The sequence below is a fragment of the Mesoplodon mirus genome, assembly GCF_964341445.2.
Source record: "Mesoplodon mirus genome assembly, chromosome: 3".
NCBI classification, from domain to species: Eukaryota; Metazoa; Chordata; class Mammalia; order Artiodactyla; family Ziphiidae; genus Mesoplodon; species Mesoplodon mirus.
The window spans coordinates 183,431,347-183,447,802 of NC_138978.1; the positions used below are offsets into that span (position 1 = coordinate 183,431,347).

A 16,456-nucleotide genomic window follows, 5' to 3' on the forward strand; every position below is an offset into this window, starting at 1 on the left:
GGGCATGGGAAGGAGTTATGGGTTAGGGAAGGCTTCACAGGGGAATTGGCACTCACCATCGTCCACGTTTCCTGAGATTTTATGAAAGGACACACTAAGGATCGCCACTGCCAACTCTGCCTTATTCAATACAATTAAACCATGAGCTGAAATGGTTCCAATTGAGCCCAGCGTCTTACATTCCTATCGATTCCACCCAGTAGCTGAATTTGGGGGAGGCAAAGAAAAAGGACCCACACAAAACTTTCCCAGTTGAAGACATTTTTATTTTGGTAACGCACCTGAGTCCCTGGCAGGATGGGCCTGTCCTCCGCGGGGGCAATGGGGTGTTTGGGAGAGGATGGGGGCCCTGCCCTGAGGGGGCAGCTGGGGGATGAGGCAAAGGGCTTTGCGACCGTGATACGTCACAAAGGGCTTTGGGACCGTGATACGTCACAAAGGGCATCAGAGGATAAATAGGCTGTGCCAGGGGGTTAGGCTGAGAAAGTGGTTACTTCTCTCACTAGGACGGAAGTTCACCACAGCCTCTTGGGGAGATAAAAACCCAGAAGCAGAAGTGAGGTGAGGCGGAGGGCAGCCTACCATAGCTCTCGACACACTTGAAGAGATTCAGCCTGGGCTCCAGGCGCCCTGCAGCGTCCCCGCTGGGATCATCTGTGCCCCTACCCACACCCCTGCCTCTGGGAGACCCTGAGGCAAACGTGGGGGCCTGTGGGGCGGGCTTGGAAGACCTGCCGTGGGGCCGCCTGTGTGCCGCAGGAGCGTCGCAGCTCGCTCTTCTGCCCGTGAGGCCGAGGGAGGGAGGAGCCAGGGACCCGCCTTCACCGCGCTGCCTGTCGGGATCAAAGACAGCCATGAGTGGGGACTCTCTGCTCCCGTATCACACGGCCCGGAGCAGCACCTGGGTGGACCTGTTCCACACCACCACGGGGAAGCTGCAGCGGCAACTGCACAAGGGCGAATACGACATATTCAAGTGCGCAGCCGTATTCGAGAGCGACTTTATCCAGGTCACGAAGAGGGGAGACGCGATTGACGTGCACAACTGGGGCGGCATGGTGACCATGGGCATCACATCCAGCAGCCCCGTCCTCCCACTCCCAGACATCATGCTGCTGGCCCGACGGGCCACCGGCTGTGAAAAGCACGCCGAGCGCAGCCAGGCCACCAAGGGGAAGAGCCACAAGGCTGCAAAGACCTTAGAGCTCACCAGGCTCCTTCCCTTGGACTTCGTGAGGATCTCCACTCACAATCGTGAGAAGCAACAGCTGCGCGTGAAGCTTGCCACTGGCCGCTGCTTCTACCTGCAGCTGTGTCCCCCGCTGGACGCGCGGGAAGACCTCTTCGCCGAGTGGGAACAGCTCATTGACCTCCTGCGACCACCAGTGGACAGCGAAAGCCACACCTATGCCGTTCCCGTCTGGGACATGACCTGCATGCCTGTGCTCGAGGAGGAGCAGGACGGGAGGAGCCCGGCTGTGGAGGATTTCCAAGGAAAGGGGCATCGGGACCAGGTGAGCGTCAGCAGCTTCCACACGTGCCCTGAGGTGGCCGGGGCCACGCCTGCAGCTTCTGCTGGGGGGCACGGAATCCAACTGGACTCCCACCAGCCCGACACCATGCCCGATGTGGCCACTGCGAAAGCACAGCCTACTACACGGCTTGACAAAGCGTCAGCATCGCAGTCAACGACAAAGGTGGAGACAGCACGGGTGGCAGGAGGCACCGCAGCGGGTGCTTTGAGCACGGCAGTGATCAAGTCTCCTGCCGCTGAAGAGCGGAGCACGGCCATAGCAGCCACAGCCAGCGACGGGCCCGGAGGAAGCGAAACCACCATAGCCACTGGGGACACTGCCAGAACATCCCTGAGGAGCGGGAAAACGGCCTTGGCAGGTGCTGAGAACAATTCACAGTATGCTTCCAGCACGTCCACCAGCCTCTCCGCAGGGGCCGGCATGACTGTGGTCGGAGCAGAACCTACCAGCAAGACTGTCAAAGGAAGAGCCGACAGGGAGGATGAGGGGACCCTCGTCTCAAGCTTGCCACAGGAAGGCAAAGTGAGCGAACAGGATGGCAGCTCACAGAGAGTGTCCCAGGCCCGCAAGGGAAGAAGGGAGAGGAGGGAGCACTGGGGAGAGGACAGAGCTCCTACGAGCCCCTCGCTCTGCAGTTCCGTGGAAAGCCACCAGGAGGCAGCGGGGAGCAAGACCATCCCCAAAGCAGCTGGCCCGTGCTCAGGCGGCCGCAGAGCCACTAGAGATGACCAAAAGGCCAAAGGCCACGGCAGCCCGGGGGGCAGCGAGCAGGGCACTGCTCCCAAAGGCATCAACCGTGCTCCCATCACCAGTGAGTCCAAGACCTCGCACAAATCGGGCAGGAGCACATCTCCAGCGCGTTCAGGTCCCACCAGCAAGAGACTCAGCAGGATCAGCGCTTTCTTCAGGAACATGAGAGCCAGACTTACCAGAAAGACAGTGGCCTCATCATGAAATAAACATGGGAGCATCCTGGCGAAGCCAGTGCAAGGGACCCGAATGGAGGCCATCCCAGAGACAGCAGAGAGTGGCCAGGGGCTGGATATCGCTGGTGTGACATCTTAGACCATGGAGCCAGTGACCGTTGAAGGCCATCAATAGGACCTAGAGCTGGGAGCTGCAAAGGGGACCAGGGCTCTGGGAAATACCCCTGGAGAGCCCATTTCAGCTTCCTTACTGCAATTTAAATAAAAAACCATACACTCTGAGAATGCATGCAGTGTTTTGTCTGAATTTCTAGGTCCCGAAGCCCAGCCGTAGCCTCACAGTGGATTCTGTGATGTCAGCTGTGCCACAGTCTGAGACCCAGTGTCCAGGCAAGGGCAGCCCCACCTCACACACATGCTCAGCGCCAACAGCAGTGCTCCATCTGGCTTCGACTCCTTTGTGGCTTTGCCCCTCAGAGCCATGGCTCAAAGTCAGACTATGGTCTGGGAAGCTCTCTTTCACTATCCCCCTATTCTTTTTTTTTTTTTTTTTTTTTTTTTTTTTTGCGGTACACGGGCCACTCACTGTTGTGGCCTCTCCCATCGCGGAGCACAGGCTCCGGACGCGCAGGCCCAGCGGCCATGGCTCACGGGCCCAGCCGCTGCGTGGCATGTGGGATCTTCCAGGACCGGGGCACGAACTCATGTTCCCTGCATCGGCAGGTGGACTCTCAACCACTGCGCCGCCAGGGAATCCCCCCCCCCCATTCTTTGTATAAACGCTTATTCCCCCGGAAGGTCTGTAAACAGAGCCAGAACAGGACTCACGGCCCCTCGGGCTATTCAGTGGACAGAAATAAGGGTGGCAGTATTAGCTAGCAGTCAGAACAGCAAGCACTCTCATCTAGACTTAGCCGTTCCCTGCCCAGGTATATACCCTGGAGAAACACACATGTTCTAAGAAACAACTCTGAGAATGTTTAGGGCAAAAATAACTTAACAGCAAAACACGGGAAACAGCCCAAATTTCCATCAGCAGAATTAATACAGCAGGATATGAAGAGACTGGAATATTCAATAGTGAAACATAAATGAGCTACACCCATTAGCATAGATCAACTTCTCATGATTTTTAAAAACATCCAAAGAATGGGATACAGTTCCACTCATGGAACCATTCTGAAACAAGCTCAAACAATGGATTGCATAGGGTACATGTTTAAAAACAACGGTAGCTAAAAATGAGGGAAGAGTAAACACAAACTTGAGGACAGTTTTCTCTAGGGTGGAAAGGCTAGGTCAAGGAGGTTGACACAAGGCTGTTAGTGCTGCTGGGAATTGTTCTGTCTCTTAAGCAAGATGGTAGGTACACAGGTGTTGTATTTTTCACATTTTACTCACTCTGAAATCAGGATGGTCCTACGATCACCGTGGCAGTTGTGAGGAAGTTATTGCCAATGCCTCTCTCTTTTCATCACTTGTATTTATGCACAAAAATGATGTCAGAAAGGCTTGGCATCTTTAAATTACATTGATTTCAGGTAAAGTACAAGAACACTTGTTTGGTTATTAGGAAAAGAAGGAACGATATGCCTATTTTACAGATGAGAACACTGAGGCTCAGAGAAGGTAATGGGATCCGCACATTGTCCTTCGCACAATGGGATCTTTGCAGAACAGTGATCCACCAGCCCACTTCTCTATGCAAAGCCCTGTCTGTAGTGTGCGAAGGAAGCAAGCAGACAAGCCTGAGATAGGACCAGCACAGGAACCCGAGGCACCAGCATTCTTACCATCATGTTCCAAAGCTACAGAGATGAGCATCCATTTTTACTAGATTGAGGGGAGGGAGGGGTGGGGGCTGGGAGCCGGCTTTCGAACTTCAGTGAGCTCACAGCTCTTAGCTGGCCTTATCTGGAGAGCATCCATTCCACCCTTGAGCTGTGTCTGGCTCCCAGGCTTCTACCTCTAGCCTCTGGCATGACCCGGGCTGCAGCCAGAAACAGGCTCCCACCTGAAATTCCAGCGTTCACTCCTGGAACGTCCAGCATCCAGTCCTCCTCCGGACACTAATTAAACTTTTGAATGCCCTGCTCAGAAGGGTTTCTCCACACCAAATCTGCAGGAACTTTTTTCTTCTGGGGCTCCAAAACCAAATCCTTAAAGCTCACATGAGGGAGAGTATTTGTTAGGTCAGAGCATCCTTGTTGATTGGACCTTCAGTTTGTGACTTCCACAGACCTCATCACGGGAGGGTGGGGAGAGGTCTCTTCTGTTGGTGGACGGAATGATGGGCACTTGGTGGGGAGCACTGATGAGAAATGGAGACAGCCCAGGACCTACACATCTGCACTCTTTCCCCTGGCCAAACAAGGTTCCTGACCCCAGAATTAACCCAGAGTTTCCGACAAGACTAGGAGCTGCAGGGAGACACAATTAACGGTTTACTCTCCACCAGCTTTTCCTTGGACCCAAGGAGGAGAAATTACAAAAAGATCACATCACACTCCTTTGATCTTATGATTTCCACACAGGCAAGTGCAGGGAAACACTAGTCTGAAGGAAGAAAATGCATTACAAACACGTGCATAGGGACTGCCCTGGTGGCGCAGTGGTTAAGAATCCGCCTGCCGACGCAGGGGACACGGGTTCGAGCCCTGGTCCAGGAAGATCCCACATGCCACGGAGCAACTAAGCCCGTGCGCCACAACTACTGAGCCTGTGCTCTAGAGCCCGCGAGCCACAACCGCCGAAGCCCGCACGCCTAGAGCCCGTGCTCCCCAACAAGAGAAGCCAAAAATAAATAATAAAATAAATTTACAGGAAAAAAAAAAAAAACAAAACACGTGCATAGCCCCTAGCTGTTTATAAAGTTCTTGAATATGTGTGCCCCCTTCCGATTCTCACGTCTTTCCGTTTTGCAGATAAGCAAACGGAAGTTCAGAGCATTTAAAGGACTTGCTCAAGCTGGGAGGTGATGGTGCAGAGAGGGAGCTACCTCAGTGCAACAACTTTCAGACAGTGTGCCACCCCGGTCCCGCACAGAGGTGCACAGATGGTGGAGGAGACAGGCCAGCACGAGTAATGATCACAACTCTGAGGGACAGATACAATGAGAGACGTGTGTTTGGGGACGGGATCTATTCAGAGGAGGGCTTCTGGGGCATGGGAAGGAGTTATGGGTTAGGGAAGGCTTCACAGGGGAATTGGCACTCACCATCGTCCACGTTTCCTGAGATTTTATGAAAGGACACACTAAGGATCGCCACTGCCAACTCTGCCTTATTCAATACAATTAAACCATGAGCTGAAATGGTTCCAATTGAGCCCAGCGTCTTACATTCCTATCGATTCCACCCAGTAGCTGAATTTGGGGGAGGCAAAGAAAAAGGACCCACACAAAACTTTCCCAGTTGAAGACATTTTTATTTTGGTAACGCACCTGAGTCCCTGGCAGGATGGGCCTGTCCTCCGCGGGGGCAATGGGGTGTTTGGGAGAGGATGGGGGCCCTGCCCTGAGGGGGCAGCTGGGGGATGAGGCAAAGGGCTTTGCGACCGTGATACGTCACAAAGGGCTTTGGGACCGTGATACGTCACAAAGGGCATCAGAGGATAAATAGGCTGTGCCAGGGGGTTAGGCTGAGAAAGTGGTTACTTCTCTCACTAGGACGGAAGTTCACCACAGCCTCTTGGGGAGATAAAAACCCAGAAGCAGAAGTGAGGTGAGGCGGAGGGCAGCCTACCATAGCTCTCGACACACTTGAAGAGATTCAGCCTGGGCTCCAGGCGCCCTGCAGCGTCCCCGCTGGGATCATCTGTGCCCCTACCCACACCCCTGCCTCTGGGAGACCCTGAGGCAAACGTGGGGGCCTGTGGGGCGGGCTTGGAAGACCTGCCGTGGGGCCGCCTGTGTGCCGCAGGAGCGTCGCAGCTCGCTCTTCTGCCCGTGAGGCCGAGGGAGGGAGGAGCCAGGGACCCGCCTTCACCGCGCTGCCTGTCGGGATCAAAGACAGCCATGAGTGGGGACTCTCTGCTCCCGTATCACACGGCCCGGAGCAGCACCTGGGTGGACCTGTTCCACACCACCACGGGGAAGCTGCAGCGGCAACTGCACAAGGGCGAATACGACATATTCAAGTGCGCAGCCGTATTCGAGAGCGACTTTATCCAGGTCACGAAGAGGGGAGACGCGATTGACGTGCACAACTGGGGCGGCATGGTGACCATGGGCATCACATCCAGCAGCCCCGTCCTCCCACTCCCAGACATCATGCTGCTGGCCCGACGGGCCACCGGCTGTGAAAAGCACGCCGAGCGCAGCCAGGCCACCAAGGGGAAGAGCCACAAGGCTGCAAAGACCTTAGAGCTCACCAGGCTCCTTCCCTTGGACTTCGTGAGGATCTCCACTCACAATCGTGAGAAGCAACAGCTGCGCGTGAAGCTTGCCACTGGCCGCTGCTTCTACCTGCAGCTGTGTCCCCCGCTGGACGCGCGGGAAGACCTCTTCGCCGAGTGGGAACAGCTCATTGACCTCCTGCGACCACCAGTGGACAGCGAAAGCCACACCTATGCCGTTCCCGTCTGGGACATGACCTGCATGCCTGTGCTCGAGGAGGAGCAGGACGGGAGGAGCCCGGCTGTGGAGGATTTCCAAGGAAAGGGGCATCGGGACCAGGTGAGCGTCAGCAGCTTCCACACGTGCCCTGAGGTGGCCGGGGCCACGCCTGCAGCTTCTGCTGGGGGGCACGGAATCCAACTGGACTCCCACCAGCCCGACACCATGCCCGATGTGGCCACTGCGAAAGCACAGCCTACTACACGGCTTGACAAAGCGTCAGCATCGCAGTCAACGACAAAGGTGGAGACAGCACGGGTGGCAGGAGGCACCGCAGCGGGTGCTTTGAGCACGGCAGTGATCAAGTCTCCTGCCGCTGAAGAGCGGAGCACGGCCATAGCAGCCACAGCCAGCGACGGGCCCGGAGGAAGCGAAACCACCATAGCCACTGGGGACACTGCCAGAACATCCCTGAGGAGCGGGAAAACGGCCTTGGCAGGTGCTGAGAACAATTCACAGTATGCTTCCAGCACGTCCACCAGCCTCTCCGCAGGGGCCGGCATGACTGTGGTCGGAGCAGAACCTACCAGCAAGACTGTCAAAGGAAGAGCCGACAGGGAGGATGAGGGGACCCTCGTCTCAAGCTTGCCACAGGAAGGCAAAGTGAGCGAACAGGATGGCAGCTCACAGAGAGTGTCCCAGGCCCGCAAGGGAAGAAGGGAGAGGAGGGAGCACTGGGGAGAGGACAGAGCTCTTACGAGCCCCTCGCTCTGCAGTTCCGTGGAAAGCCACCAGGAGGCAGCGGGGAGCAAGACCATCCCCAAAGCAGCTGGCCCGTGCTCAGGCGGCCGCAGAGCCACTAGAGATGACCAAAAGGCCAAAGGCCACGGCAGCCCGGGGGGCAGCGAGCAGGGCACTGCTCCCAAAGGCATCAACCGTGCTCCCATCACCAGTGAGTCCAAGACCTCGCACAAATCGGGCAGGAGCACATCTCCAGCGCGTTCAGGTCCCACCAGCAAGAGACTCAGCAGGATCAGCGCTTTCTTCAGGAACATGAGAGCCAGACTTACCAGAAAGACAGTGGCCTCATCATGAAATAAACATGGGAGCATCCTGGCGAAGCCAGTGCAAGGGACCCGAATGGAGGCCATCCCAGAGACAGCAGAGAGTGGCCAGGGGCTGGATATCGCTGGTGTGACATCTTAGACCATGGAGCCAGTGACCGTTGAAGGCCATCAATAGGACCTAGAGCTGGGAGCTGCAAAGGGGACCAGGGCTCTGGGAAATACCCCTGGAGAGCCCATTTCAGCTTCCTTACTGCAATTTAAATAAAAAACCATACACTCTGAGAATGCATGCAGTGTTTTGTCTGAATTTCTAGGTCCCGAAGCCCAGCCGTAGCCTCACAGTGGATTCTGTGATGTCAGCTGTGCCACAGTCTGAGACCCAGTGTCCAGGCAAGGGCAGCCCCACCTCACACACATGCTCAGCGCCAACAGCAGTGCTCCATCTGGCTTCGACTCCTTTGTGGCTTTGCCCCTCAGAGCCATGGCTCAAAGTCAGACTATGGTCTGGGAAGCTCTCTTTCACTATCCCCCTATTCTTTTTTTTTTTTTTTTTTTTTTTTTTTTGCGGTACACGGGCCACTCACTGTTGTGGCCTCTCCCATCGCGGAGCACAGGCTCCGGACGCGCAGGCCCAGCGGCCATGGCTCACGGGCCCAGCCGCTGCGCGGCATGTGGGATCTTCCAGGACCGGGGCACGAACTCATGTTCCCTGCATCGGCAGGTGGACTCTCAACCACTGCGCCGCCAGGGAATCCCCCCCCCCATTCTTTGTATAAACGCTTATTCCCCCGGAAGGTCTGTAAACAGAGCCAGAACAGGACTCACGGCCCCTCGGGCTATTCAGTGGACAGAAATAAGGGTGGCAGTATTAGCTAGCAGTCAGAACAGCAAGCACTCTCATCTAGACTTAGCCGTTCCCTGCCCAGGTATATACCCTGGAGAAACACACATGTTCTAAGAAACAACTCTGAGAATGTTTAGGGCAAAAATAACTTAACAGCAAAACACGGGAAACAGCCCAAATTTCCATCAGCAGAATTAATACAGCAGGATATGAAGAGACTGGAATATTCAATAGTGAAACATAAATGAGCTACACCCATTAGCATAGATCAACTTCTCATGATTTTTAAAAACATCCAAAGAATGGGATACAGTTCCACTCATGGAACCATTCTGAAACAAGCTCAAACAATGGATTGCATAGGGTACATGTTTAAAAACAACGGTAGCTAAAAATGAGGGAAGAGTAAACACAAACTTGAGGACAGTTTTCTCTAGGGTGGAAAGGCTAGGTCAAGGAGGTTGACACAAGGCTGTTAGTGCTGCTGGGAATTGTTCTGTCTCTTAAGCAAGATGGTAGGTACACAGGTGTTGTATTTTTCACATTTTACTCACTCTGAAATCAGGATGGTCCTACGATCACCGTGGCAGTTGTGAGGAAGTTATTGCCAATGCCTCTCTCTTTTCATCACTTGTATTTATGCACAAAAATGATGTCAGAAAGGCTTGGCATCTTTAAATTACATTGATTTCAGGTAAAGTACAAGAACACTTGTTTGGTTATTAGGAAAAGAAGGAACGATATGCCTATTTTACAGATGAGAACACTGAGGCTCAGAGAAGGTAATGGGATCCGCACATTGTCCTTCGCACAATGGGATCTTTGCAGAACAGTGATCCACCAGCCCACTTCTCTATGCAAAGCCCTGTCTGTAGTGTGCGAAGGAAGCAAGCAGACAAGCCTGAGATAGGACCAGCACAGGAACCCGAGGCACCAGCATTCTTACCATCATGTTCCAAAGCTACAGAGATGAGCATCCATTTTTACTAGATTGAGGGGAGGGAGGGGTGGGGGCTGGGAGCCGGCTTTCGAACTTCAGTGAGCTCACAGCTCTTAGCTGGCCTTATCTGGAGAGCATCCATTCCACCCTTGAGCTGTGTCTGGCTCCCAGGCTTCTACCTCTAGCCTCTGGCATGACCCGGGCTGCAGCCAGAAACAGGCTCCCACCTGAAATTCCAGCGTTCACTCCTGGAACGTCCAGCATCCAGTCCTCCTCCGGACACTAATTAAACTTTTGAATGCCCTGCTCAGAAGGGTTTCTCCACACCAAATCTGCAGGAACTTTTTTCTTCTGGGGCTCCAAAACCAAATCCTTAAAGCTCACATGAGGGAGAGTATTTGTTAGGTCAGAGCATCCTTGTTGATTGGACCTTCAGTTTGTGACTTCCACAGACCTCATCACGGGAGGGTGGGGAGAGGTCTCTTCTGTTGGTGGACGGAATGATGGGCACTTGGTGGGGAGCACTGATGAGAAATGGAGACAGCCCAGGACCTACACATCTGCACTCTTTCCCCTGGCCAAACAAGGTTCCTGACCCCAGAATTAACCCAGAGTTTCCGACAAGACTAGGAGCTGCAGGGAGACACAATTAACGGTTTACTCTCCACCAGCTTTTCCTTGGACCCAAGGAGGAGAAATTACAAAAAGATCACATCACACTCCTTTGATCTTATGATTTCCACACAGGCAAGTGCAGGGAAACACTAGTCTGAAGGAAGAAAATGCATTACAAACACGTGCATAGGGACTGCCCTGGTGGCGCAGTGGTTAAGAATCCGCCTGCCGACGCAGGGGACACGGGTTCGAGCCCTGGTCCAGGAAGATCCCACATGCCACGGAGCAACTAAGCCCGTGCGCCACAACTACTGAGCCTGTGCTCTAGAGCCCGCGAGCCACAACCGCCGAAGCCCGCACGCCTAGAGCCCGTGCTCCCCAACAAGAGAAGCCAAAAATAAATAATAAAATAAATTTACAGGAAAAAAAAACAAAAACAAAACACGTGCATAGCCCCTAGCTGTTTATAAAGTTCTTGAATATGTGTGCCCCCTTCCGATTCTCACGTCTTTCCGTTTTGCAGATAAGCAAACGGAAGTTCAGAGCATTTAAAGGACTTGCTCAAGCTGGGAGGTGATGGTGCAGAGAGGGAGCTACCTCAGTGCAACAACTTTCAGACAGTGTGCCACCCCGGTCCCGCACAGAGGTGCACAGATGGTGGAGGAGACAGGCCAGCACGAGTAATGATCACAACTCTGAGGGACAGATACAATGAGAGACGTGTGTTTGGGGACGGGATCTATTCAGAGGAGGGCTTCTGGGGCATGGGAAGGAGTTATGGGTTAGGGAAGGCTTCACAGGGGAATTGGCACTCACCATCGTCCACGTTTCCTGAGATTTTATGAAAGGACACACTAAGGATCGCCACTGCCAACTCTGCCTTATTCAATACAATTAAACCATGAGCTGAAATGGTTCCAATTGAGCCCAGCGTCTTACATTCCTATCGATTCCACCCAGTAGCTGAATTTGGGGGAGGCAAAGAAAAAGGACCCACACAAAACTTTCCCAGTTGAAGACATTTTTATTTTGGTAACGCACCTGAGTCCCTGGCAGGATGGGCCTGTCCTCCGCGGGGGCAATGGGGTGTTTGGGAGAGGATGGGGGCCCTGCCCTGAGGGGGCAGCTGGGGGATGAGGCAAAGGGCTTTGCGACCGTGATACGTCACAAAGGGCTTTGGGACCGTGATACGTCACAAAGGGCATCAGAGGATAAATAGGCTGTGCCAGGGGGTTAGGCTGAGAAAGTGGTTACTTCTCTCACTAGGACGGAAGTTCACCACAGCCTCTTGGGGAGATAAAAACCCAGAAGCAGAAGTGAGGTGAGGCGGAGGGCAGCCTACCATAGCTCTCGACACACTTGAAGAGATTCAGCCTGGGCTCCAGGCGCCCTGCAGCGTCCCCGCTGGGATCATCTGTGCCCCTACCCACACCCCTGCCTCTGGGAGACCCTGAGGCAAACGTGGGGGCCTGTGGGGCGGGCTTGGAAGACCTGCCGTGGGGCCGCCTGTGTGCCGCAGGAGCGTCGCAGCTCGCTCTTCTGCCCGTGAGGCCGAGGGAGGGAGGAGCCAGGGACCCGCCTTCACCGCGCTGCCTGTCGGGATCAAAGACAGCCATGAGTGGGGACTCTCTGCTCCCGTATCACACGGCCCGGAGCAGCACCTGGGTGGACCTGTTCCACACCACCACGGGGAAGCTGCAGCGGCAACTGCACAAGGGCGAATACGACATATTCAAGTGCGCAGCCGTATTCGAGAGCGACTTTATCCAGGTCACGAAGAGGGGAGACGCGATTGACGTGCACAACTGGGGCGGCATGGTGACCATGGGCATCACATCCAGCAGCCCCGTCCTCCCACTCCCAGACATCATGCTGCTGGCCCGACGGGCCACCGGCTGTGAAAAGCACGCCGAGCGCAGCCAGGCCACCAAGGGGAAGAGCCACAAGGCTGCAAAGACCTTAGAGCTCACCAGGCTCCTTCCCTTGGACTTCGTGAGGATCTCCACTCACAATCGTGAGAAGCAACAGCTGCACGTGAAGCTTGCCACTGGCCGCTGCTTCTACCTGCAGCTGTGTCCCCCGCTGGACGCGCGGGAAGACCTCTTCGCCGAGTGGGAACAGCTCATTGACCTCCTGCGACCACCAGTGGACAGCGAAAGCCACACCTATGCCGTTCCCGTCTGGGACATGACCTGCATGCCTGTGCTCGAGGAGGAGCAGGACGGGAGGAGCCCGGCTGTGGAGGATTTCCAAGGAAAGGGGCATCGGGACCAGGTGAGCGTCAGCAGCTTCCACACGTGCCCTGAGGTGGCCGGGGCCACGCCTGCAGCTTCTGCTGGGGGGCACGGAATCCAACTGGACTCCCACCAGCCCGACACCATGCCCGATGTGGCCACTGCGAAAGCACAGCCTACTACACGGCTTGACAAAGCGTCAGCATCGCAGTCAACGACAAAGGTGGAGACAGCACGGGTGGCAGGAGGCACCGCAGCGGGTGCTTTGAGCACGGCAGTGATCAAGTCTCCTGCCGCTGAAGAGCGGAGCACGGCCATAGCAGCCACAGCCAGCGACGGGCCCGGAGGAAGCGAAACCACCATAGCCACTGGGGACACTGCCAGAACATCCCTGAGGAGCGGGAAAACGGCCTTGGCAGGTGCTGAGAACAATTCACAGTATGCTTCCAGCACGTCCACCAGCCTCTCCGCAGGGGCCGGCATGACTGTGGTCGGAGCAGAACCTACCAGCAAGACTGTCAAAGGAAGAGCCGACAGGGAGGATGAGGGGACCCTCGTCTCAAGCTTGCCACAGGAAGGCAAAGTGAGCGAACAGGATGGCAGCTCACAGAGAGTGTCCCAGGCCCGCAAGGGAAGAAGGGAGAGGAGGGAGCACTGGGGAGAGGACAGAGCTCTTACGAGCCCCTCGCTCTGCAGTTCCGTGGAAAGCCACCAGGAGGCAGCGGGGAGCAAGACCATCCCCAAAGCAGCTGGCCCGTGCTCAGGCGGCCGCAGAGCCACTAGAGATGACCAAAAGGCCAAAGGCCACGGCAGCCCGGGGGGCAGCGAGCAGGGCACTGCTCCCAAAGGCATCAACCGTGCTCCCATCACCAGTGAGTCCAAGACCTCGCACAAATCGGGCAGGAGCATATCTCCAGCGCGTTCAGGTCCCACCAGCAAGAGACTCAGCAGGATCAGCGCTTTCTTCAGGAACATGAGAGCCAGACTTACCAGAAAGACAGTGGCCTCATCATGAAATAAACATGGGAGCATCCTGGCGAAGCCAGTGCAAGGGACCCGAATGGAGGCCATCCCAGAGACAGCAGAGAGTGGCCAGGGGCTGGATATCGCTGGTGTGACATCTTAGACCATGGAGCCAGTGACCGTTGAAGGCCATCAATAGGACCTAGAGCTGGGAGCTGCAAAGGGGACCAGGGCTCTGGGAAATACCCCTGGAGAGCCCATTTCAGCTTCCTTACTGCAATTTAAATAAAAAACCATACACTCTGAGAATGCATGCAGTGTTTTGTCTGAATTTCTAGGTCCCGAAGCCCAGCCGTAGCCTCACAGTGGATTCTGTGATGTCAGCTGTGCCACAGTCTGAGACCCAGTGTCCAGGCAAGGGCAGCCCCACCTCACACACATGCTCAGCGCCAACAGCAGTGCTCCATCTGGCTTCGACTCCTTTGTGGCTTTGCCCCTCAGAGCCATGGCTCAAAGTCAGACTATGGTCTGGGAAGCTCTCTTTCACTATCCCCCTATTCTTTTTTTTTTTTTTTTTTTTTTTTTTTTGCGGTACACGGGCCACTCACTGTTGTGGCCTCTCCCATCGCGGAGCACAGGCTCCGGACGCGCAGGCCCAGCGGCCATGGCTCACGGGCCCAGCCGCTGCGCGGCATGTGGGATCTTCCAGGACCGGGGCACGAACTCATGTTCCCTGCATCGGCAGGTGGACTCTCAACCACTGCGCCGCCAGGGAATCCCCCCCCCCCTATTCTTTGTATAAATGCTTATTCCCCCGGAAGGTCTGTAAACAGAGCCAGAACAGGACTCACGGCCCCTCGGGCTATTCAGTGGACAGAAATAAGGGTGGCAGTATTAGCTAGCAGTCAGAACAGCAAGCACTCTCATCTAGACTTAGCCGTTCCCTGCCCAGGTATATACCCTGGAGAAACACACATGTTCTAAGAAACAACTCTGAGAATGTTTAGGGCAAAAATAACTTAACAGCAAAACACGGGAAACAGCCCAAATTTCCATCAGCAGAATTAATACAGCAGGATATGAAGAGACTGGAATATTCAATAGTGAAACATAAATGAGCTACACCCATTAGCATAGATCAACTTCTCATGATTTTTAAAAACATCCAAAGAATGGGATACAGTTCCACTCATGGAACCATTCTGAAACAAGCTCAAACAATGGATTGCATAGGGTACATGTTTAAAAACAACGGTAGCTAAAAATGAGGGAAGAGTAAACACAAACTTGAGGACAGTTTTCTCTAGGGTGGAAAGGCTAGGTCAAGGAGGTTGACACAAGGCTGTTAGTGCTGCTGGGAATTGTTCTGTCTCTTAAGCAAGATGGTAGGTACACAGGTGTTGTATTTTTCACATTTTACTCACTCTGAAATCAGGATGGTCCTACGATCACCGTGGCAGTTGTGAGGAAGTTATTGCCAATGCCTCTCTCTTTTCATCACTTGTATTTATGCACAAAAATGATGTCAGAAAGGCTTGGCATCTTTAAATTACATTGATTTCAGGTAAAGTACAAGAACACTTGTTTGGTTATTAGGAAAAGAAGGAACGATATGCCTATTTTACAGATGAGAACACTGAGGCTCAGAGAAGGTAATGGGATCCGCACATTGTCCTTCGCACAATGGGATCTTTGCAGAACAGTGATCCACCAGCCCACTTCTCTATGCAAAGCCCTGTCTGTAGTGTGCGAAGGAAGCAAGCAGACAAGCCTGAGATAGGACCAGCACAGGAACCCGAGGCACCAGCATTCTTACCATCATGTTCCAAAGCTACAGAGATGAGCATCCATTTTTACTAGATTGAGGGGAGGGAGGGGTGGGGGCTGGGAGCCGGCTTTCGAACTTCAGTGAGCTCACAGCTCTTAGCTGGCCTTATCTGGAGAGCATCCATTCCACCCTTGAGCTGTGTCTGGCTCCCAGGCTTCTACCTCTAGCCTCTGGCATGACCCGGGCTGCAGCCAGAAACAGGCTCCCACCTGAAATTCCAGCGTTCACTCCTGGAACGTCCAGCATCCAGTCCTCCTCCGGACACTAATTAAACTTTTGAATGCCCTGCTCAGAAGGGTTTCTCCACACCAAATCTGCAGGAACTTTTTTCTTCTGGGGCTCCAAAACCAAATCCTTAAAGCTCACATGAGGGAGAGTATTTGTTAGGTCAGAGCATCCTTGTTGATTGGACCTTCAGTTTGTGACTTCCACAGACCTCATCACGGGAGGGTGGGGAGAGGTCTCTTCTGTTGGTGGACGGAATGATGGGCACTTGGTGGGGAGCACTGATGAGAAATGGAGACAGCCCAGGACCTACACATCTGCACTCTTTCCCCTGGCCAAACAAGGTTCCTGACCCCAGAATTAACCCAGAGTTTCCGACAAGACTAGGAGCTGCAGGGAGACACAATTAACGGTTTACTCTCCACCAGCTTTTCCTTGGACCCAAGGAGGAGAAATTACAAAAAGATCACATCACACTCCTTTGATCTTATGATTTCCACACAGGCAAGTGCAGGGAAACACTAGTCTGAAGGAAGAAAATGCATTACAAACACGTGCATAGGGACTGCCCTGGTGGCGCAGTGGTTAAGAATCCGCCTGCCGACGCAGGGGACACGGGTTCGAGCCCTGGTCCAGGAAGATCCCACATGCCACGGAGCAACTAAGCCCGTGCGCCACAACTACTGAGCCTGTGCTCTAGAGCCCGCGAGCCACAACCGCCGAA

At 54.4% G+C, this 16,456-nt stretch overlaps 3 pseudogenes across 3 annotated transcripts; all 3 read left to right on the plus strand.

The window, feature by feature from the left end:
* The first annotated feature begins 646 nt into the window (after positions 1-646).
* On the plus strand, positions 647-2,784 carry LOC309799647 (Golgi-associated RAB2 interactor protein 4-like; annotated as a pseudogene). Its single transcript has one exon. The product of its transcript is annotated as a Golgi-associated RAB2 interactor protein 4-like (transcript).
* Positions 2,785-6,268: 3,484 nt separating this feature from the next.
* LOC309800394 (Golgi-associated RAB2 interactor protein 4-like) lies at positions 6,269-8,791 on the plus strand (annotated as a pseudogene). The gene has a single exon. The product of its transcript is annotated as a Golgi-associated RAB2 interactor protein 4-like (transcript).
* Positions 8,792-11,888: 3,097 nt separating this feature from the next.
* LOC309800763 (Golgi-associated RAB2 interactor protein 4-like) lies at positions 11,889-14,032 on the plus strand (annotated as a pseudogene). Its single transcript has one exon. The product of its transcript is annotated as a Golgi-associated RAB2 interactor protein 4-like (transcript).
* The last annotated feature ends 2,424 nt before the right edge of the window (positions 14,033-16,456 follow it).